General features: G+C 41.6%; 1 protein-coding gene and 1 non-coding gene across 2 annotated transcripts in view; one reads left to right on the top strand and one right to left on the bottom strand.

Moving 5' to 3' along the window:
- The window catches only part of Nep3 (M13 family metallopeptidase neprilysin 3), a 659,418-nt gene that overhangs the window by 449,113 nt on the left and 186,057 nt on the right, over positions 1-24,248 (bottom strand). The window lies entirely within an intron of this gene.
- LOC145408346 (5S ribosomal RNA) lies at positions 19,793-19,911 on the top strand. Its single transcript, XR_013898919.1, has one exon. It is a non-coding gene; the product is annotated as a 5S ribosomal RNA (ribosomal RNA).

The raw sequence follows: 24,248 nt of genomic DNA on the forward strand, positions 1-24,248 counted from the left end.
CTGCAAACATATTCAGATAGCTCTCATTTCCAGTGTTACTGTTTATATCATTTATGTACACTAGAAAAATGATTGGTGCCAGCACCGAACCCTGTGGTACTCCACTAGTCACTTCTTTCCATGATGAGTAGTTTCCTCTTAGTACTGTTCTCATTTCTCTTTTTAAGAGAAAGTCTTGCATCCAACAAAACAGTTTGCCTTGAATTCCTCCTTGATGGTACAGCTTCCATAAAAGTCTTTGGTGTGGTACTGTGTCAAAAGCTTTCTTGAAATCTAAATAGATACTGTCCACCCATCCTTCCCTTTCCTGTATTGTGTTTGTTACTCTGTCATAGTAGCTCAACGGATTAGTAACACATGATTTTCCTTTTCTGAAACCAAACTGTCTTTCTGTTATCATACTGTGTTCTTCTAGATGATTTACCCAAGCTTTTCTTATAAGTTTTTCTAATACCTTGCTTACAACACTGGTCAGTGATACTGGTCGGTAGTTGAGAGGATTTTGTCTATTTCCTTTCTTGAATAAGGGGACTATATTTGCTTTTTTCCAAATATCAGGTAGTTTCCCTTGACTCAAGGATTTCTTGAAAATTAAAAATAATGGTTTACTTAACTCCTTTGCACATTCTCGTAACACCCAACATGAAATTTCATCAGGATCACTTGCTTTTCCTCTGTCTAATCTACTTAACTCCTCTTGTATTACTTTTTCTGCTATTTGTATATCTGGTAGTATGTGTGGACATGCATGTTCCACATATTCCCTCTCAAAATTTTTTTCTTCTGTATAAACTAATTGGAAATTCTTATTTAGTGCTTCACAAATACCTTTCTCTTGTGTATAAGTGATTCCCTCGTCCGTGATGGATTGTATTATATCTTTTACTTTGGTTTTGCTTCTAATATAGCTGTAAAACAGCTTTGGTTGATCACTACTTTTATTTATTATATCCTCCTCAAACTGTTTTTGGGCTTCCCTCCTTATTCTTGTATAGTCGTTTCTTGCCTGTTTGTAATTATTATACGCCCTTTCACTATTGTGTCTTCTGTATCTATTCCACAACAAATCTCTTCTTTCTTTTGATTTTTTACATTCTGTATTGAACCATTTCTGTATTTTCTTATCTGCTTCTTTGTGCTGTGGGATGTAATTCTGGACTCCTATTTCATAAAATTCACAAAATTTTTTATATACAGCATTTAAATCTTGTCCTCTAAGCTCATTTTCCCAATCAACTTCTAAGAAATACTTCTTTAGGTCTTGATAATTTCCCTTTTTATAGTTTAGTCTCTTTTTGTAACTGTCATTGCTGTTTACTATGTCATATGCTATCCTAAAGTTATAATTTAGAACTGCATGATCGCTTTTGCCGAGTGGAGGGTGATATATTAAACTGTCAATGTCATTTTCTTGCCTAGTAAATATTAGATCTAGCACTGAAGGTACATCAAGTCCTCTTTTTCTAGTGGTTTCCCTCACATGTTGCGTTAAGAAAAACTCTTGTACGAGATCCAGGAGCTTTTGGTCCCAACAGCTTTCTTGGCTATTTATATATAGAGTATTCCAATTTATATTTGTAATGAAATCCCCAGTTAGTATAATTCTTTCCGATTTCTCTTCCATTTTAGGTAGCAAGGATCTTATACTCTGAATTGTACTCTCTGCCAGGTCCTCATATTTGTCTCTTTCCCATGTGTTTGATCTGGGTGGCATATACAAATTGGCTACAATTACTTTACCTTCAGATGTGTCGATCTCTGCTGCAATCAGTTCTACTTGTGATGGTATATCTAGTTTTATTTCCTTGACTTTTAGATTTTTCTTAGTTAATATTATAATTCCTCCTCCTTTTTTTAAATTTCTGTCTCTTCTCCATATATTGTATTCCTCTAATTTTAGTATGTCATTGGATATCCTTGGTGTTAATTTTGTCTCAGTTAGGCATATTATTTGTGGTTCATTTTCTCTGACATAATCATTCATCTCTAATAATTTAGATACCATTCCATCCACATTTGAGTACATCAACTTTATCATCTTGTTTATATACTTGTCATGACATGGTTCTACTAACTTCCTCCTTTTTCTTCCATCCTGTTTGTGTACCACTTTCGTACCTGCAATCCTATTACTTTGTAAAAAAATTTCTTCTTGTCCTCTTCTGATCTTCACTCATTTTTTGTTTTTGCTTCCTCCCTTTTCTCTTTCAGTAATTCCAGTTCCTCTTGTGTTAGACATCTTTTTATCCATACATTTTTGAACTCCTCTTTTTCCATAAGATTCTTTGCATTTTTTAGTATCTCTTCCACAGTGTTTACACTCTGGAAAGTCACCTTTAGAGGTCTTGTCTTGCTTTTCTCATATTTCCCTAACCTTTTGTGTTCCTCTATGTCTTTACTACAGATTTCCTCTGATACTTCTTTCAGTAAGCTCATTACATTTGCCATCTCCTTTTTGTCTTAAGTGATTTTGTTTTTAATTTCTTCCTCTTCTATACCAGTGATTACTATTGATTTATTTATTTCTACTGAATCTCTGACTAACTTTGGATTGTTTTGGATTATTCTTTTCACTTCCTTTTTAATGCTTTTTTCCTCCACCCTTGTTTCTAAGTCTTTCATTACTTTCACCATTTCAGCATACGTGATTTCTACATCATTTTTGTAGCTTTGCACAGCTTCATCCACCTGTGTTATCTTCTCCTCAGTATCACTGCTCTGGTCCATAAGACTGCTTGTTTGTCTAATTGTCTCTGTCATTTTTGAACTCTTCCATAACACTCTCGTGATTAACTACTGTACTTCCCATTTCACTCACTTTCTTCCTAAGGGTATTCAATTCCACTGTTAGTTCAATGATGGTTTTGTCTTTCTTATTGGCCTCCCTTCCCAGTTTTTCTATCTCTTCCTTTTGCAAGTGCATTTGCTTCTTTATTTCATCAATTTCATTTTTGAAAGCCATTTCTAGTTTGTGTACACGTTCAACCAGTCTATTGTGAGTCTCCACTTCAACCATTTCTTGGTAGAAATCATCATTTTGCTTTTTACTTTTATCCCTTTTCTTTTCCAAATTTGTTTTACTGAAGTATGTATCCATTTTGTAATACTAAATGAACAGAGTGTGTACTTACAAAGCATGCACGCTTTCCCCGTCTTTCTGTAGTATAAACAAACCCAGCTGACTCAACGCATCGTGGTTCTTTGTTGTTTGAACCAGTCTTATTTAAACTTATTATTTCTTTTCCTTTTAATAATGAAAAATCATTTAGTCTAACCTGGTACAGAGCTTGACTCATTCAAAGATACTTATTTAGGTAATGCCTCTGGCCGTGTTGAGCTGGTATGGAGCGCCGGTACAGACGTCTACCTCCGACGATGCCGTGAGTGTGTGTGCTGAGAAAGATGAATGTGTGTGTGTGTGTGTGTGTGTGCTGAGAAAGATGAATGTGTGTGTGTGTGTGTGTGTGTGTGTGTGTGTGTGTGTGTGTGTGTGTGTGTGTGTGTGTGTGTGTGTGTGTGTGTGTGTGTGTGTGTGTGTGTGTGTGTGTGTGTGTGTTGGTGTTCCATAGGAGTGTCTTGGTGTATAAAAAATGTTGTTACATGTGTAATATGCTTCACTGTCTGTGCAATGCACATAATTCTACATGTTGAAATTTAATTGTTGATTTGTGTTCTTTCTAATGTCAGTTTTCCTAATGCTACTTACTGTTGCATATTCGTACTCTTCACAAATTCACTGATTTTCTCATTGCAGATATACTAGACATCAGATTATGGTAACTCAAAGCAAGAAAAAGTTTGGCTCATTGGCCAGCCAAATAAGGTAATCCTGGGTGGCGACCTGCTGAGAAAGATGAATGTCATGAAAAAGTGCTTCTTCCAGCAAAAACAGGAACACCTAGAACAAAGAAAGTATGTGAACCTCTTTTTGGATGCTATGATGTTATTCTAGGAAAAAGCATGGATTCCCATCATGAGGCAGGACAACATCATTCAGAAAATCAAATCTCTCCTCAAGTGTTATGACAAGTTGGTTAAAAACAGGAACAGATTCAAGAGGAGCTGTCGTGTTGCGGAGGACATGTTCAAGGGGAAATCAAAAACAAAATCCTCAATAATGGTCATTCCAATTCCCATGTATGGTGCAAAACAAGGAAGACAAGATCTTCTACCTGAGTCAGGAGGAGCACCCAACACAGAGCAGTGTGGGATTGGTGGACACAAAGCTGGCCAAAATGGTGAGCAGAAAAAGACGTCAAAAGGAAAAGCAGGAAGAGAGATGAAACAGGGAATTTAACTGTCCAAGACATTAGCAGAAACTGGAACTTTTGATGACAGCTCCTCGTCCTCAGACGAGCAGTCTTCAGAAACTGATCCCTCCTGGGATGAATCCACATCTGTTTTATTAAGGGAAGCGGTCGAGGAACTTCGTAACTCAGGATGTGGTTGTTGCCTGCGACTGGATGAACATTAGCATCTGTGATGCAGTGATGTCCTACAGTGTACTCGCACAGTCCCTTGGACAAAATTTCAACGAGGTCGCGCTTCCACAATGTATCGTGCTTGCCAATCACTTCGGAAGCATGAAGCAGAGGTGTATCAAGAGTAAGAGTTCTGTCCTTGGGAGCCCTTGGTGTTGCACTGGGATGGGGAAATGCTCCCCGAACTCACAGGTGAGGGATCTGTGGATTGGGTTGCCATTCTGGTCTCTGGGAATAGCCAGGGGAAGTTGCTTGGAGTTCTGAAAATTCCAGCTGGTATAGGAATGGAAATTGCATGCATCTACATTATGTACAGGAACATCACCTGTCAGAAAGAATCAAGATGTTATCATTCAATACAACAGCACAGAACACCAAAATTCATGTGCGAGCCTGCATCAACATTAAGGAGGCTCTAGAGAAGCAATTTCTTTACCTGGCATGCAGGCTTCATATCTAAGAAGTCATCCTAGCCAAAGTCATCCACTTTTCAATGGGCCTCACCACTGGGCCTGATCCTGGGACCTTCAAAAAACTCCAAAATCAGTGGAATTCTATCAATCGATTCAGGACCACCAGCTGCAGCATCGCTTAACCTCATCAGGGTCTCAAGGACAGAACTGTCCTTGTTGTGAGGAAAGCTCTGGCTTTCTGTCAGCAGCAGATGACTACCGAGAACTTCTTCAGCTGGCTCTCCTCTTTCTTGGGGAAGAGACCACTGCCAATGTGCCACTGCAGAAGCCAGGAGTGTATCACCAGGCAGAGTGGATGGCGAAAGCCATCTATGCACTAAAGCTATACCTTTTGCAGGACCAGTTTAGGAGGACAGGGAAGGAACTGAAAGGAGTCACAGAATTCTTCTTCATCGCCCTCTCTGTTGGACTCCTCCGATCATAACCTTGTTACTTTAACCTGTCCTATCACTCCAGTATGGCCTGTGGACGCTCCAAAGACACGTCGTCTGTGGCACTTTGGAGCTGCGGATTGGGAGGCCCTCAGGCAGTACTTCTTTGATTTCCCCTGGAATGATTATTGCTTCCGTGGCCGGGAGCCATCTGAGTGTGCCTTGCACATTACGGAGGTTATTCTCTCGGGCATGGAAGCATACATTCCTTTCTCATATCCTTTAACTAATGCCAGAAAGCCTTGGTTTAATCACGCTTGTTCTAATGCTGTCCACAACAAGGAGAGGGCCTATAATAGGTACCAGAGCCAACCCACCCCTAAATCACATCATTTTATGTTTCTGCCCGGAATCGTGCTAAGTCTGTTCTTCGCTCTGCTAAAAATATTTTCATCCGTTCTAAATGCTCTCAACTCTCTAACTTGAATTCTTCCCGCTCCTTCTGGCACCTTGCCAAAAACTTTTCTAACAACTTTATCTCATCATCCTTCCCTCCTCTCTTCTACTCTGATGGCTCTGTAGCTATTTCTTCTACTGATAAAGCAGATCTCTTCACTCAGACCTTCTCCTCGAATTCCACCTTAGAAGATTCCAGTGCTGTTCCTCCCTCACTTCCCCCCTCTGACTTCAGCATGGCTGACATTAAAATTTCTTCAGCTGATGTATTTTCTGCCATCACTGGCCTCAATACTAATAAGGAATATGGGCCTGATGGGATCCCTCCTGCTGTCCTCAAGATCTGTGCTTCTATGCTTACACCCTGCCTAAGTAAACTCTTTCGCCTTTGTCTTTCTACTTGTACCTTTCCTTCTTGGTGGAAGTTTGCTCTCATTCAGCCTGTCCCAAAGAAGGGTGACCGTTCCCAACCCTCTAACTATCGTCCAATTGCTTTAACATCCTGTGTTTCAAAAGCTTTTGAGTCCATTCTTAACAGAAAAATTTTAATGCATCTTTCCTATTACAACCTTCTTTCTCATCGTCAGTATGGGTTCCATCAGGGATGCTCCACTGGCGATCTTCTCACCTACCTTTCAGACTCCTGGTCATCCTCCTTTCGGGACTTTGGCGAAAGCTTTGCTATTGCACTTGACATCTCAAAGGCTTTCGATTGAGTCTGGCATAAATGTTTAATTTCCAAACTGCCCTCTTACGGTTTCTACCCTTCTATCTGTGCCTTCATCTATAGCTTCCTTTCCGGTCATTCTACAGCTGCTGTTGTAGACGGCCATCGTTCTTCTCCTAGGTCTATTAACAGTGGTGTTCCTCAGGACTCTGTCTTATCACCAACTCTCTTCCTTTTATTCATCAATGATCTTCTAAGCTGTACATCTAACCCTATCCACTCATATGCTGATGATTCCACCCTTCACCTTTCTATTCGATTCGCGCAACGTCCATCTCAGCAGATACTTCAACAAACAAGGGCACACCTAATGTCTGACTTGGCTCGTATCTCTGACTGGGGTAAAAATAATCTGTTTTTTTTAATGCATCAAAGACAGATTTTACACCTATCAACCTGTCAAAATCTTCCACAGGAATACCCATTAATGTTTAATAATATCCAGCTCAATCCTGCATCATCCTTGAACATGCTTGGGGTTTCATTCACACGGGACTTATCTTGGAAAGATCATATTGCATCTCTTGTGAAATCTGCTTCCAAGAGATTGGGTGTGCTAAGCTGACTCCGTGCCTTCTTTACTCTTGCACAGTTGTTGGCTTTATACAGGGGTTTTATTCGCCCCTGTTTAGAGCACAACTCTCATGTGTGGGGAGGCTCCCCACATACAGCTCTTCTCAATAGGGTGGAGTCAAAGGTTATTCATCTCATCAACACTCCTCCTCTTACTGGCTCCCTTCAACCTTCGTCTCTTCGTCGCACTGTTGCATCTTTATCTCTTTTCTATCGCTACTTCAATGGTCACTGCTCCTCTGAACTGTCTGCTTGCATCCCTCCACCTTACGACGGGCGCATAACATCCGTCTAGCAACAAACTTTCATCCCTTTGCTGTCCAACTCTCTAATGCAAGAGTTAACCGTTACTCTCAGTCCTTCATTTATGCAACAGGTCAACTTTGGAACTGTCTCCTTCTGTCTGTACTTCCTACTTCCTATGATCTCCCGTCTTTCAAACACAGTGTGTCCAGGCATCTCGAAATGAATGGATCTTGAATTTCGCTCTCTTTTGTAATGTTTTTGTTTCTTTCTTGGAATGAACGTTAATGCGGGCTCAGCCTTTGGTTCCTTCTTCCTCGCATAAAAGAAAAAAAAAAACATAAAGGCTTGGTGTCATGTGCCAAGAGCAGAGCAGGCGCCACATAAGGATCTGGAGTTCTTCCAGGACACGCAAATGTTGCAGGAAAAAGCTGTGATCATCAATATCACCAAGGAAGTGCAAACAACCATGCAATGACACCTCTGGTACCTCTCTGAGACACTGGGTGGCTTGGCATTCTTTGATAAATAGTTTTCTCAAGAGGAGAAATGAAGGATGCAAGATAACCTCTCGAGGTTGGCATCTAGGAAAAGCGTTGAAGCGTCATGAGGGGAAAACTATCCTCGGCTACTTCAAAGGAAAGACGTTATCATATTTCGTATCCTTGAAAACTAAAGATCTATTCACCACACTTGATATCTATGATGCCTTCGTCGAGAATCTCTCTTCATATTGGTAAAGTGACCCAAGGTACTCTGCAGGCATAGCTAGGGCTGAGGTGAATAACTCTGCTGAACGGGGGATCGTTCTCATCAAGTTCAATATTGTGGTAACAATGAAGAAGGAAGACAAACACTTCTTGCCAAAAGCAGTTTTCAAGCACAAGAAAGGTTTTCCGAAGAAGCAGAAGGCAGAATTTGTGAAACATCTATATGTATCTGTGCTCTCTGTATCACTCTACTGATGTACTGTATATGTGCTCTCTGGTCATTTATTTTATTTTATTGAAAACATAGAGCTGTCTATCTATCTATCTATTGCCAGATGCCATAATCCTGTAAGGGGTGGCCATTTGGCTCTGAGTTATTTGTTTTACAGGGAGGGACACTAACCCTCCACCAACCCACTTGTTGACACGTAGGGAATACGTACAGTATGGTTTGGTTATATGGTTACCACCCAGCGCTGTAAATGGTTTCCTGGCTTACAGGAAACCATTTGGCTTATCACTCAATGTAAAGCCACCTGTAAAGGAAAGAAAAGCAATAAGAAGTGACAGGAAAGATGGGAGAAATAGGAAGAGAGGAGGGGAGGGACAGAAAAAGAATGATAAAGGCTAAGGAAGAAGTAGGCAGCACTACATCAAGTGAGTGGATGATGGTCGCCACCACCTACCACTAAAACATAGAGCTAAATGTATAAAAATCTGTACTCTGAGGAAAACCGTGATTTCTCGGGACCCCAAATTTTTGTTGAAGGAGTGTAATTTTTGGCTAGCGGTGATATTTATGTGAAAGGAACACAGGAATATATATATAGTGGGGGTGCCCACCATCCACCCACTTAGTGTACAGTAGTGGTACACTGTTTTTTAGGGTATCTCAACAGTAAGTGGCAAGCCAAATGATTTCCTGTAAACCAGGAAAGCATTTACAACACTGGGTGGTAACCTTATAACCAGCCAAAATATGTTCCCTATGTGACAACAACGGGGTTGGCGGAGGGTTAGTGCCCCTCCCCAGAAAACTATCTATCTATTTATTGCCAGACGCCATAATCCCGTAAGGAGTGGCAATTTGACTTTGAGTTATTTGTTTTACGGGGAGGGGCACTAACCCTCCACCAACCCACTTGTTGACACGTAGGGAGCACATATGGTTTGGTTGTATGGTTACCACCAAGCGTTGTAAATGGTTTATTGGCTTGCAGGAAACCATTTGGGTTGTCACTGAATGTAAAGCCACCTGTAAAGGAAAAAAAAGCAATAAGAAAAGATGGGAGCAATAAGAAGAGAGAAGGGCAGGCAAACAAAAAGAATGATAAAGGCTAAGAAAGAAGTAGGCAGCACTACGTCAAGTGAGTGGATGATGGTCGCCACCACCTACCACTAAAACTTATTAAAAAACAAACAAAAAGCCTCAGACCAGGACTGACCAAAAGGTGATGACTAAGAACCGAACAAAGGACATGGTATATATAGCTACATACAATGTAAGGGGTGCAAATGATGAGGTGAAAGACAGAGAAATTGTCCAGGTGCTTGAGGGTGCAAAAGTGCATGTATGTGGATTAACTGAAACTAAATGGCGAAGTCAGGGTGTGAGAGACTGGGAATATGGTTGGGGTATATGTGAGGGAGTAGGTATGAATGACAGGGCTAAAGAAGGAGTGTGTATTGTGGTGAGTAACAGATGGAAGGAGAATATAAGAAAGTATGGATCAGTTGGCTCAAGGATTGTGTGGGTAAAATTGAAAGTTGGACTACAAATGTGGGCGATTGTGTGCGAGTATGCGCCAACACAAGATCATGCAAGCAAAGTAAGAGGAGAGTTCTGGACAAACGTGCAAGCATGCATGGAAAAGTTTAAATGGAATGCAAGAGTGTTTTTGATTGGCGATATGAATGGTAAAGTAGGGAATGTGAAAGTGGATGGAGTACTTGGTGAGTAGGATGTGAAAATTGAGATAGATGAGAATGGCAGTGCTTTAGTGGGCATTTGTGTTGGGAGGGGGTTAGTGATAGCCAATATCCTCTTCAGGCACAAAATGATCCATAGATATACAAAGTGAGTATTGAGAAGGGTGGGTGGTGAACTGAATGAACGGAAGGCAATGACTGATTATATGTGTGTGGATGATAGGATGCAAAGGTGTGTAATACATGCAAGAACATACAGAGGTTGGAAGAGTGGACTTTCTGACTCCCACTTGGTGGTGGTGAGAATCAAGGTCCCAGTGAAATGGAGAAATATTAGAGGGGATGGACAGGAGGAATACTACATGCAAGGAGAGCGGAAAGGTTACAAGATGATGGAAAGAGGCAAAATATAAGAGAAAAGTGGAGGAGCAATTGAGTTAATATGGACTGGAGCAGATGGGGGACATGGAAGGTGTGTGAAAGATATTCACAGAAGAAATATGTGCAGCATGTGAGGTGGTGTGTGGGGTGAAGAGAAGACGAAAAGGGGTGCAAGGAACAGCATGGTGGAATGAAGAGGTGAGACAGGCTGTGGCACAAAAGAAGGAAGCATATACCGAGTGGATGAGAAATAAGGGCGTCGAAGAAGTTGAGAGACGGAAGAGAGAGTTATATGTAGAGAGGAAGAGAAAGGTGAAAAGATTAGTAAGAGAGAGTAAGAAGAGAGTGGATGAGGAATTTGGAAGGAATTTGAGTGTAAAGTGGAGGGACTGTAAGAAAATGTTCTGGAAAGAGGTAAAGAGAGTTAGACAGGGTGGCAGTGAAGTTAGTCGGGGAGTGAAAGATAATAATGGTAGATTACTAGAGTAGATGGGAGAAAAAGTAAGAAGATGGAGAGAACACTTTAAGGAATTGTTGAACATAGAGAATGGAAGTAATGTGAGTATAAGTGGCTGGGGAATGGCTGGGAGAAGGAAGGATGTGAGAACAGAGGAAGAAATCAGTAGGGTGGAAGTAGTGGAAGCAGTGAAGAAAGTCAAAATGGGGAAAGTCCCAGGAATTGATGGTATGTGTGGTGAAATGTTCAAGCATGGGGGAGAGATAGTAGTAGAATGGATGTGGATGATGTGCAGATTAGCCTAGGAGGAAGGTAGAGTCCCAGAGGATGGGAAGTCAGGTATAATTATTCCCTTGTACAAAGGACAAGGGGAAAAAGAAGTGTGTGGTAATCATTGGAGTACTTGTCTTCTCAGTGCAATAGGAAAAGTATATGGTAGGATACTACTAACAGAGTTAAGGAAATAATAGAGAAATTAGTTGGAGAAAAACAGGGAGGTTTTAGGAAGGGAAGAGGTTGTGTAGATCAGATATTCATTCTTAGATCTTTAGTGGAAAAGTTTCTAGAGAAGGGAAAGAAGTTGTATGCGGCCTTCTTGGATTCGGAGAAAGCATATAACAGGGTGGACAGACAAGGATTGTGGAAAGTATTAAGAATATATGGAGTAGATGGGAAAATGTTGAATGCTGTGAAGAGTATGTATAAGATTGCTAAGGCTGCAGTGCATGTGGATAGTGAACTGAGTGAATTTTTCTACGTGAAGGTTGGATTAAAACAGGGATGTGTCATGTCTCCATGGTTGTTCAGTCTGTATATAGATGGGGGTTATAAAAGAGATACAAAATAGGGCAGTGGATGTTGAAATGGTCCTAATGAGAAAAGGTAGTGTTTGGAAACTCCTCGTACTGTTGTTTGCAGATGATGCTGTGTTCTTAATTGAAGAGGAAGGGGGGCTACAAGGCTTGGAGGATGAGTTTGGAAAAGTTTGTACGAAATGGAACCTAAAGGTGAATGTACAGTAAACTTATGGTCTTCGAGAGAAATGAAATCAGTGAATGTAGTGAGGTTGGATGAGGGGGAAATGGAAAATGTGAGTGCATTTAAGTACTTGGGTAGTGTGATGAGGAACGATAGAAGTTTGATGGAGGATGAAGTGCTTAAAAGGGTACAACAAGGAAGAAAGGTTGCTGGTTCCTTGAAAGCAGTGATAAGAAACAGCAAAGTGAGCATGGAATGAAAAAGTTACTACATTACAATATTGTGACACCAAAGCCAACATATGGAAGTGTTGCTTGGACGCTGTTGGACAGACACAAGTCAAGAGTGAGAGCAGTGGAAATGAGTTATTTAAGAGGAGTCGGTGAAGTCACATGGAGAGGCAGACTGACAAATGAGGATGTGAAGGAGCATTGTGGTGTGGATGTAGATGTGACAGGAAATGTTAGGAGAAACACAATGAGGTGGTTCAGCCATGTGGAGAGGATGGACAGTGAGAGAGTGTATGTGAGAGGTGCAGGGGGGGGAGAGGGAGGGGAAGGCCAAGGATGAGAAGGCGGGACGGAGTGAAGAGGTACAGCATATGAGAGAGAGGGGTGAGAGCTGGGGGCAGGGCAGTGAAATGGTGGGGGACAGGGCGACATGGAGGCGATTTGTTTGTGGCCACCCCTTACGGGATTAAGGCGTCTGGCAAGAGATACAGTATACATATATAGGTATATATATATTTTTTTTATGTGAGGAAGAAGGAACCAAGGGCCACGAGCCTGCAAAACTGTTCCTTCCAAGAGAAAAACAAAATACAAGAGAGAGCCAAATTCAAGATCCGATCATTTCAAGATGCCTGGACACACTGCTTTTGAAAGCCTGGAGATCACAGGAAGCAGGAAATACAGACAGAGGGAGACAGTTCCAGAGTTAACCTGCTACATATATGAAGGACTGGGTGTAATGGCTAACTCTTGCATTAGAGTGTTGGACAGAAAAGGGATGAGAGTTTGATGCTAGACGGGTGCTACGCGCCTGTCGTAGAGGTGAAGGAATGCATGCAGACAGTTCAGAAGAGCAGTGACCATTGAAGTAGCAATAGAAAAGAGATAAAGATGCAACAGTGTGGCGAAGTGACAGAGGTTGAAGGGAGTTGGTAAGAGGAGGAGAGTTAAGAGACGAAAAGTCTTTGACTCCACCCTATTCAGAAGAGCTGTATGTGGGGAGCCTCCCCACACATGAGAGTTGTACTCCACACAGGGGCGGATAAAACCCCTGTATAGAGTCAACAATTGTGAAGGGGTAAAGAAGGAATGGAGTTGGCTTAGCACACCTAATCTCTTGAAAGCAGATTTTACAAGAGATGTAATATGATCTTTCCAAGATAAGTCCCGAGTAAATGTAACCCCAGGCATGTTCAAGGATGATGCAGGATTAAGCTGAATATTATTAAACATAAGTGGGTATACCTGTGAAAGATTCTGTCGGGTTGATAGGTGTAAAGACAGAATCTTTGATTCATTAAAAACAACCAGATTATTTTTACCCCAGTCAGAGATACGAGCCAGGTCAGACATTGGGTGTGCCATAGCCTCATCCCTTGTTTGTTGAAGTAACTGCTGAGATGGATGTTGCGGGAACTGAATGGAAAGGTGAAGGGTGGAGTCATCGGCATATGAGTGGAGAGGGTTAGATGTACAACTAAGAAGGTCATTGATGAATAAAAGGAAGAGAGTTGGTGATAGGACAGAGCCCTGAGGAACACCACTGTTAATAGATCTAGGAGAAGAACGATGGCCGTCCACAACAGCAGTTACAGAATGACCAGAAAGGAAGCCAGAGATGAAGGCACAGATAGAAGGATGGAAACCATAAGAGGGCAGTTTGGGAATTAAAGATTTATGCCAGACTCGATCGAAAGTCTTTGAGATGTCAAGTGCAATGGCAAAGCTCTCGCCAAAGTCCCGAAAGGAGGATGACCAGGAGTCTGAAAGGTAGGTGAGAGGATCACCAGTGGAGCATCCCTGATGGAACCCATACTGACGATCAGAAAGAAGGCCGTGATTGGAAAGTTGCTTTAAAATTTTTCTATTAAGAATTGACTAGAAAACCTTTGAGATACAGGATGTTAAAGCAATTGGACGATAGTTAGAGGGTTGGGAATGGTCACCCTTCTTTGGGACAGGCTGAATGAGAGCAAACTTCCACCAAGAAGGAAAGGTAAAAGTTGATAGACAAAGGCAAAAGAGTTCGCCTAGGCAGGGTGTAAGCACAGAAGCACAGTTCTTGAGAACAACAGGAGGGACTCCATCAGGCCCATATGCCTTATTAGTATTGAGGCCTGTGATGGCAGAAAATACATCAGCTGAAGAAATTTTAAGGTCAGCCATGAGAAAGTCAGAGGGGAGAAGTGAGGGAGGAACAGCACCGGAATCGTCTAAGGTGGAATTGGAGGAGAAAGTCTGAGCGAAGAGATCTGCTTTATCTGTGGAAGAAATAGCTACTGAGGCATCAGAGTAGAAAAGAGGAGGGAAGGATGATGAGATAGAGTTGTTAGAAAGGTTTTTGGCAAGGTGCCAGAAGGAGTGGGAAGAATTCGAGTTAGAGAGTTGAAAGCATTTAGTAAGGATGAAATTATTTTTTGCAGAATGAAGAACAGACTTAGCACAATTCCGGGCAGAAACGTATAAAAGATGTGATTTAGGGGTGGGTTGGCTCTGCTACCTTTTATAGGCCCTCTCCTTGTTGCGGACAGTATTAGAACAAGCGTGATTAAACCAAGGCTTTCTGGCTTTAGTTAAAGGATATGAGAAAGGAATGTATGCTTCCATGCCCGACAGAATAACCTCCGTAATGCGCAAGGCACACCCAGATTGCTCCTGGCCATGGAAGCAATAATCATTCCAGGGAAAATCAAAGAAGTACTGCCTAAGAGCCTCCCAATCCATAGCTCCAAAGTGCCACAGACGACGTTTCTTTGGAGGCTCCGCAGGCCGTACCGAAGCGATAGGACGAGTTAAAGTGATAAGGTTGTGATCAGAGAAGCCCAACAGAGAGAAAAGATTGACAGTGTAAGCAGAAGGATTAGTTGTAAGGAAGAGGTCAAGTATGTTGGAGCTCTCTCCAAGGCAGTCAGAGATACCGGTCGGGTGCTGTACAAGCTGCTCTGGGTCATTAAGGATAGAAAAGGTATAGGCTTGTTCACCAGGTGGATCAGCGAAAGGCGAGGAGAGTCAAAGGTGGTGGGGAACATTGAAATCTCCTCAAATGGAGATTTCAGAGAAAGGAGAAATGGATAGAATGTGTTCCATCATAGAAGTAAGATAGTCAAAGAATTTTTGATAATCAGTTGAATTAGGAGATAAGTAAACAGCACAGATATATTTAGTTAGAGAATGACAGGAAATCCGAAGCCAGAGAGTAGAGAATTCAGAAGAATCGAGTTCAGTAACACGGGAGCATGATAAGTTGTTGCGAATATATACACAACAGCCAGCTTTGGCTTTGAAATGAGTATAGAGAATGTAGGAGGATACAGAAAAGGGTTTGCTGTCAGTTGCCTGAGACAGCTGAGTCTCAGTCAGAAAAAGAAGGTGAGGTTCAGAGGAGAGGTGGTGCTAAACAGAGCGGAAGTTAGAGGAATGGCCGCGAATGTTGCAGAAATGAAGAAGAGATTCAGACAGTGATTCCAAGCATCTCGAGTCGTCACCGGGAGAGGGGCAGAAGGTGGAGGCATTTATGGTCCCCCCTCCCTGGGGACTCTGAGGCCATGTGTTTTGCTCCCATGATTTTTTTTTCTCTCCTCCATCCTTCTTTCCTTCCTTCATTCTTTCCTCGCCCTTCTGCCTACGGGTGACTATACACTCCCTCTTCTGTCTTTCATTCCTTCATTCTTTCCTCTTCCTTCTGCCTATGGGTGACTCTACACTAAGTGACAAGCCAAATGGTTTCCTGTACACCAGGAAACTATTTACTATGCTGGGTGGTAACCATATAACCAAATTTTGGCGCCCGGTGGTTTAGTGGATAATTATTGTGCTTCAATCGGATTGACCCGGTGAAGGTTTATATCCAAGGGGTGATTGGGGTTTATTGCTCACGTAATGCCACTCAGGGATGAGTGAGGTTGGTCATTCTCATCTTAAATGTCAGGACCAACTGCCTAGCCCCGGGCTCCTATGCTCCTCATGGGGCAACGTAGGATTGGATGATGGATGGATGGATGGATGGAAAAGGAAGTGTGGTGTGTACTGTGCATGTAGTCTGGTGTTGATAGTTAGAGAAACTTGTATTGGGGAGCATGCTGGCCTACCCTCTGTGTTACTGAGACAATGAAAAAGTTCAGCAGAGGGGGATGGTCGGGACCTAGTCCTGAGGACTGATGAAACGGGAGCTCCAGCTTTCCCTGTCATCAGCTTTCCATCCACCTTGGGAGTACTGCCCTGCTCAACTGGTGATACAGTCTACTCCTGACAAATATATATATATATATATATATATGTATATATATTTATAATATATATATATTATATATATATATATATATATATACTGAGGTGGTTTGGCCATGTGGAGAGGATGGAGGGTGAAAGATTGACAAAGAGAGTGTATGTGAGCGAGGTGGAGGGGAGAAGAGGGAGGGGGAGGCTGAGGATGAGATGGAGGGATGGGGTGGAGAGATATATGAGAGAGGGGGGTGTGAGTTGCGAGTGGGGCAGTGAAATGGCGGGGGACACGGCGACTTGGAGGCGATTTGTTTGTGGCCACCCCAAACGGGATTGAGGCATCTGGCAATAGATATACAGTATATATAAATATATATATATATATATATATATATATATATATATATATATATATATTGTCACGGGGTTTTAAAATAAATGCTTATATTTTTAACTGATAATAGTATTCAATATTATTGCAGAGCAGGGACAATGACTGTCTTGCTAAATCAAGCAACGATTACTTTACGCTGACTTGCTTCGCACGATTCTCTAAGAACGAGAATTTATAAACTTTCTCAACAGTACACAGCAGAGACTAATTACTCACAAATGCTGATTACTAGTACTGTTAGCCTCTGGAGAAAGTTTCTTCACCCCTGACAATAAATAACTAATACTATTAAAAATATCAGGTTCTTGCTGATGCTTAACTCCTAGGAGGCACAACGGATTTTAAGCTTAATACAACAAGACTGGCCTAAGTACCAGTCATGAATAGCAAACGTTTATGCAAGCTAGGAGCTAGGAGATATAAGCTTAATTGTGGAGAAATGAAACAAGAGTTTGCATTACATTAAGCTCAAGAAAAAGAACTGTTAAATTTATTGATTACAAAATAAATTTAACGTTACAATTCAAAATCAAATTAATGAGATCGCACTCACTCATTCACACAAGAGCTAAATTCTTACGCCTAGAAAAGAACACAACATGCGGCGCAGCCGGCCAGCATGTAAGGAAACAGCTCACTTAACTAAACTCTTAAACCTAGGAAAATACAAAAAGGAAATACTGGTCGATGAATGCGGTGTATCATCCAAAGCTGGAGAACTAAGGGTGGGAGCTTGGAGAACTGTAAAGTGGAGTTTGGGTACTAGCTGACCTCTCACACTGCTGCACAGGTCCTCTCTCCGTCACAGCAAACACTTGACTGCTTTCAAAATACGATGTATGGGCAGGACGCACAAGCCACTGGAAGAAGGCGTGGCTAACGGTTGAGGTAAGCAGGGGCGAACAATAAAGAAACAATAATATCGCTCAGTAGAGCACTTAGTGACTTGCATTAAATCAGTCACTTTTGAAAGAGTGACGAATGTTTTGAAAAGTATACCACCGAAATGGAGAGAGAAACGGTTAACTGAGCGATACACAGTGAGTTTTCCACTAATAGTTCGTGGCTTCTCACAAAAGGGAAATGTCGCGAATTTGATTCGTGACATGTATATATATATATATATATATATATATATATATATATATATATATATATGTTTCATTTAATATTTTAAAGGCTCCAATATGCTTGCATGAGTTGGCCTTGGTCACCTAATGGCAGCTCTCCATGCAGAACGATCCATTGCAGCCTCCCTGTTCAGTCCCTTAACCCTGAGGTCACACTTAATGACCTCATCCCATGTCTTTCTCGGTCTACCCCTCATAACCCCACCCCCAATATTAACCCTTTGAGATTCCGAAGAAGCGATTTCGAGTCATCGTAAATCCAACCGTTGAGATTCTGATGACTCAAATTCGAGTCATATGAAACAACATGTTTTTTACATGTTTTCCATATCCTATCTGGGCTTGCTCTACATACACTATCCTGTTCATCCTTTTCCAACTATTTAGTTTTACACTGACAAGTACATCAGACAGATATGCATAATAAATTCACTTTTACCATGAATAATATCAGTATTACCAGCATGGATATATGCCTGTGTAACAGCTTGGGAGATGGAGATGAACATAGGAAAAACGCGGACGAGTCTAACTGAGAGTGTGAGCACATACAATGGGTTGGTGAGTCAACTGGAACTGCCGTGTGATTATGAAGCCGAGATCATGAGTGGCGACAACAGTGGCACCTGGCAGAAGTCATTGGTCCAGCTGCTGCGGATGAAGAAGAAAGACACCAAACACAATGCTTTCGAAATGCAAACTTTGGTGAGGCAGAAGGAGGACGAAGTGTATATGGCAAAGGAGATGCTCCAGGAAAAAAATGTTGCTGTCTCTAAACTGGAGAGCAAACTGCATCGATTGGAGGATGATCTCACTATCAGCAAGAATGAAATAGATGCTGAGAAAAAAGAGATGCTGCAGGAGAATGAGCGTCTACTGGAGCAAATCAAGGAAGAACGCAAGGCCAGCAAAACTTCCTTCTACCAGAAGCAGTGTGCCATCGACCAGCATAGAGAAGAACTCGAGAATACGAAATCCCAAAGAGCAAACGAAAAAGGGAGCCGAGTTTCTGGCTAATGTGTGTAATGCTGCCTTGGATCACCTCAACTCCATCACAAAGGAGTGTGTACAGTTTAAGGGTGCGATAGCTGAGTTGTGTAAGGATATAAAGAAGGTAATAAAAGACAAAGGTGAAGATAAAAATGTGTCTGGAGCTGTGTAAAGATGTTGAGAAGTGAAGGTAAAGAAAAAAGAATGTGTTGGTTTGTCTAAGAATGTTGAGCAAGTAACACAAGGGCAAGACGAAGATAACATTGCATCTTGAGTTGTATAATGATGTTAAGAGGTAAGGGTAAAAAACAAATGACATATAAGGATGGTGTGAGAGAACCTTACCATAAGAGCAAGGTATAAGTGTGTAGAGTTGTGTAAAGATGTGAAAAATTGAGACTGCAACTTAATTGTTTGTCTAAGGATGTTGGAAAAATATTACGAGACTGCTGTGAAGATAAGCACTGGGTAAGAGTTGTACCGTAGGTGGTATTGGAGGCTTTGTTATATGTTTCCTGTTGTGATTTAGTATGCATATTATACCTTAACATTTTCTCATATGTTGTAGACGTTGTTTTAACATCGATAGCTGCAGGAATACATAAGAGGATGTCAAAGTTTAATGGGCTTAATAAACCACTAAGGGAAAGTTGTTATGAAATCTCAACAGTCACTTAGAATATGGTACATATTGGCTAGAATTTAAATGCTTTTTGGTTCAAATGTTAGAAAGCAGATGACAAAGACTGGTTGGTTGTAAAAATATTAGTACTCTTACTAAGCACTGAAATGACATACTGTATTACATTACTCCTTTTTTATTTAAGAAGCTCATTTGCAGGTACTTTGCTGCAGGTTTCTTCATCCTTTCCTTTTTACTTTCAATAGAAATTACATTTCATTCATCACTTTCCTTTACAACAGCATTATTAAGTTTTCCTTTCCTCAGGTTCTGTCTACATTTATCTCCTTCGGAGTTTTTTCTTTCTTTATTCTTGGTACCATCAGATGATTTTATTTTTTTTTCAAAAGCCATAATAAAAAAAGTGCCAACGGCCATACCACGTTGAGTACACCGCTTCCCGTCCGATCAGCGAAGTTAAGCAATGTTGGGTCTGGTTAGTACTTGGATGGGTGACCGCCTGGGAACACCAGATGCTGTTGGCATAACGTTCTCCCTATGTGTCAAGTGGGGTTGGTGGAGGATTAGTGTGCCTCCCTGTAAAACAATTAACTCTAAGCCCTTGGCCACCCCGTTTGGGATACATGGCGTCTGGCAATGAATGAATGATGAATGAATGTAACAGCTAGAGCTTTCGCTTTTCTCTGTGAAAAATAACATAAATTGCCATAACCTAAATGTCAATGGAAAGGTAATTTACTGTAGATTGACATGGTGCAATCAAATTTCATGTAACTCTAATACTTTTTTTTTTACAAATATTTTTCTATGAAAGGGTGTGCGATTTTTCCTTTTCAGCTAAATTCTACTCGTCCTATTGGCCTTTTAGCTACCGTATTTACCTTCTATCTATCTATCTATTGCCAGACGCCTCAATCCCGTTTGGGGTGGCCACAAACAAATCGCCTCCAAGTCGCCCTGTCCCCCGCCATTTCACTCCCCTGCTCCCAACTCACACACCCCTCTCTCATATACCTCTCCACCCCATCCCTCCATCTCATCCTCGGCCTCCCCCTCCCTCTTCCCCCCTCCACCTCACTCATGTACACTCTCTTCGTCAGTCTTTCACCCTCCATCCTCTCCACATGGCCAAACCACCTCAGTGTGTTCCTCATAACGCTTCCTATCACATCCACATCCACACCACAACGCTCCTTTATATCCTCATTCGTCAGCCTGTCTCTCCACGTGACTCCACAGGCTCCTCTCAAATAACTCATTTCCACTGCTCTCACTCTTGACTTGTGTCCTTCCAACAATGTCCAAGCTTCACTTCCGTACGTTAGAGTTGGTATCACAATACTGTCATGTAGTAACTTTTTCACTTCCATGCTCACTTCCCTGTTTCTTATCACTGCTTTCAAGGAACCAGCAACCTTTCTTCCCTGCTGTACCCTTTCAAGCACTTCACCCTCCAAACCTCCATCCTTACTCATCACACTACCCAAATACTTAAACGTACTCACATTTTCCAATTCCTCACCATCCAACCTCGCTGTACATTCACTAACTTCACCTCTCTCAAAGACCATCACTTTACTCTTCCCTACATTCACCTTTAGGTTCCGTTTCTTACACACTCTCTCAAACTCATCCACCAAGCCTTGCAGCTCCCCTTCGTCTTCACTCAACAACACAGTATCATCTGCAAACAACAGTACAGGGAGTTTCCAAACACTATCCTCTCTCACCAGGGCCACTCCAACATCCACTACCCTACCTTGTACCTCTTTTATTACCCCATCCATGTACAGATTGAACAACCATGGAGACATGACACATCCCTGTTTCAAACCAACTTTCAAAGAGAAAAAATTCACTTAGTTCACCATCCACACGCACTGCAGCCTTCGCACCATCGTACATACTCTTCACAGCATTCAACAACTTCCCATCTACTCCATATATTCTTAACACTTTCCACAATCCTTGTCTGTCCACCCTGTCATATGCTTTCTCCAAATCCATGAAAGCCGCATACAACTTCTTTCCCTTCTCTAGAAACTTTTCCACTAAAGATCTAAGAATGAATATCTGATCTACACAACCTCTTCCCTTCCTAAAGCCTCCCTGTTCTTCTCCAACTAATTTCTCTGTTCTTTCTCTAACTCTGTCTATAAGTATCCTACCATACACTTTTCCTATTATACTAAGAAGACAAATGCCTCTATGATTACCACACACTTCTTTTTCCCCTTTTCCTTTGTACAAGGAAACCATATTACGATAAAGAGCAACTATTCAGCTTTAAAATGGTACCATATTCATTAGTCTACCATAAAAAGTTAGTGTACAGTGACCAATTAAATACAAATATGCTGCACGACGGTGCACTCTATGTGCGCCAGGCTTAATCTGGCACAGACACAACTGGCAGAGGGCCAAAAATCTCAAAGGGTTAACAATTCTCACCTTCCTCACCCAATTATCATCCCCCATCCTCTCCACATGTCCAAACCATCTCAATCTACCTCTCCTCATCACAACCAATACACTCCAGTTCCATCCTACCACTTAACTCTTCCATCGTAAACCCAGCCCCCCCGGACCTTCCACGCAGGGATGCACTACACATCCACCTAATCACGGTCATTTCTGTACGTCTGAGCCGGCGAATATCCTCCTTCTTTACTGCCCAGGTCTCACTACCATACAGTATTACACTCCTAACACATGCTACATACAAAGACCCCTTAGCACGTAGGGAGAGTCCTCTCAATGTCAGAAGAGGCAAGAGCTCCCTGAACTTCTTCCAACCACTTCTCACCCTAGCCACAGAGCTAGCTCCAGCCCCACCTCCAGCACACAACATGTCTCCCAAATAACATAACTCTTCCACACACTCAAGAGATTCACTAGCAAGTTCAATCCTTTCACGTCTGACAATCTCCACCTGCTCTCCCCGACACACCGTACACATAAAATCAGCATTATCTCGCAGTCTACCTCTGATACCACTACATCTCTTGGGCACCCATCTATCACAAACACGCACAAGATAGAATTACTTCCCACACCCTTGTGGCAAACTGTACATGACCACTCTCCCTCGTCTTTGACAGTACCGCCACCAACCCTGGATATCATCACTTTTGTTTTATCTGCATTTACCCTTAAGCTCTTGTGCCCCATACCATCTCTCCACTTCCTAAATCTTTCCTCCGCCTCCCTTTCGTTCTCTGCAATCAACACCAAATCATCAGCATACAACATCTCCCACAGGAGTCTGTTTCTAAAGTCATGTGAGAGGGCTTCAAGTAACAAGGGACTCAAAACTGACCCCTGATGTACACCAACATTCACGGAAAACTCATCACTCAAATCTCCATTCACTCTTACCTGAGTGCGAGCACCCACATACATAGCCATAACCACCCTAACCAGCCACTCCTCCAAGCCAAGCTTTCTCATTGCCCACTTCACCACCTCTCTAGGGACTCTGTCAAAGGCCTTTTCCAAATCAACAAAAACAAAATACAGATCCCTTCTCCTACCAATATATTTTTCCTGAAGCTGACGAACAATGAATATGGCATCAGTGGTTCCTTCACCTGGCATAAACCCAAACTGCATCTCATCGATATTCACTCTTTCTCTAATCATACCTTCTAAAACTCTCTCCATTACCTTCATTATCTGATCTAAAAGCTTTATACCTCTATAATTTCCTCTTTCCAGGGCATCATCCTTCCCTTTAGACACATTTACAATTTCACTCTTCAGCCAATCATCTGGGACAACACACTCATAAATAATCATATTTATCAGGTCAGTGACTAACCTCACCCCTATATCTCCCGAGGCCTTCAACATTTCGGCAGTCAACCCAGACACACCTGCTGCCTTCCCCACCTTCATCTTGCCTATTGCCTCACTCACAGTAGCAGCATCAATCAAAGGCCAAGGGCCAAACACTGGATCTGCTGGCTCCAAACCTTCCCTGTCCCAGTCAAACAACGGTATATATATATATATATATATATATGTATGTGTGTGTGTGTGTGTATATATATATATATATATATATATATATATATATATGTGTATATATATATATATATATATATATATATATGTATGTGTGTGTATATATATATATATATATATATATATAATAATCACTCCAATATCTGACATAATAGAGCCATAGGTAGGTCCGGTTATTGGTTTTGTCCGGATATTGGGCCCCAGCTTATGGACTTGTACTTATGGACCCTAACTCAGAGAAACACCTATACAACTCCCTCTGGACATACATAGCATCTATTTAAGACCCAAATCACATCAATAAGGCACATAAATGACTGAAATAAATGCAAAAGAACATAAAATGAGGGTTTAGAAGTAAGTTCATACATTAATAAACATTCTGGTACTTATGGACCCTAACCTAGCCTAACTCAGAAAAACACATTCCTTCTGCACATGCATAGCTACTAACACCCTATTCACACCAATAAAGGACATAAAAGAGTGAAATGAGGTAAGTATAGTAGGGAAAAAAGTACAGTATGAAACATTCTGGCTACTTACAGCTAGTCCCTGGCCACCTCGATGAATAACCGCCTCCTCTTGGACTCTGACAGTAAGAACGATTTCCTGAAGCACTTACAGTACACTCTTTCTGAAGTCTTGCACTGAACTTAGTCAATAACACACAGAAGTCCGTTCTCTTCACAGTGTTCACTTTTGTCCAAATAATGCTCCATTGTAACTTAGTATTGCACTTTAACTTTTCCCAATTTTTTTTAATTTTCCAAAGCCAAAACAAACAAGTCCATTTACGTTAAATTTTTTTTCTATTGAGTCTTTTCTCTCACAA

The sequence above is a fragment of the Coenobita brevimanus genome, chromosome 76 (assembly GCF_032717465.1).
Source record: "Coenobita brevimanus isolate Jiangsu-jjx chromosome 76, ASM3271746v2, whole genome shotgun sequence".
NCBI classification, from domain to species: domain Eukaryota; kingdom Metazoa; phylum Arthropoda; class Malacostraca; order Decapoda; family Coenobitidae; genus Coenobita; species Coenobita brevimanus.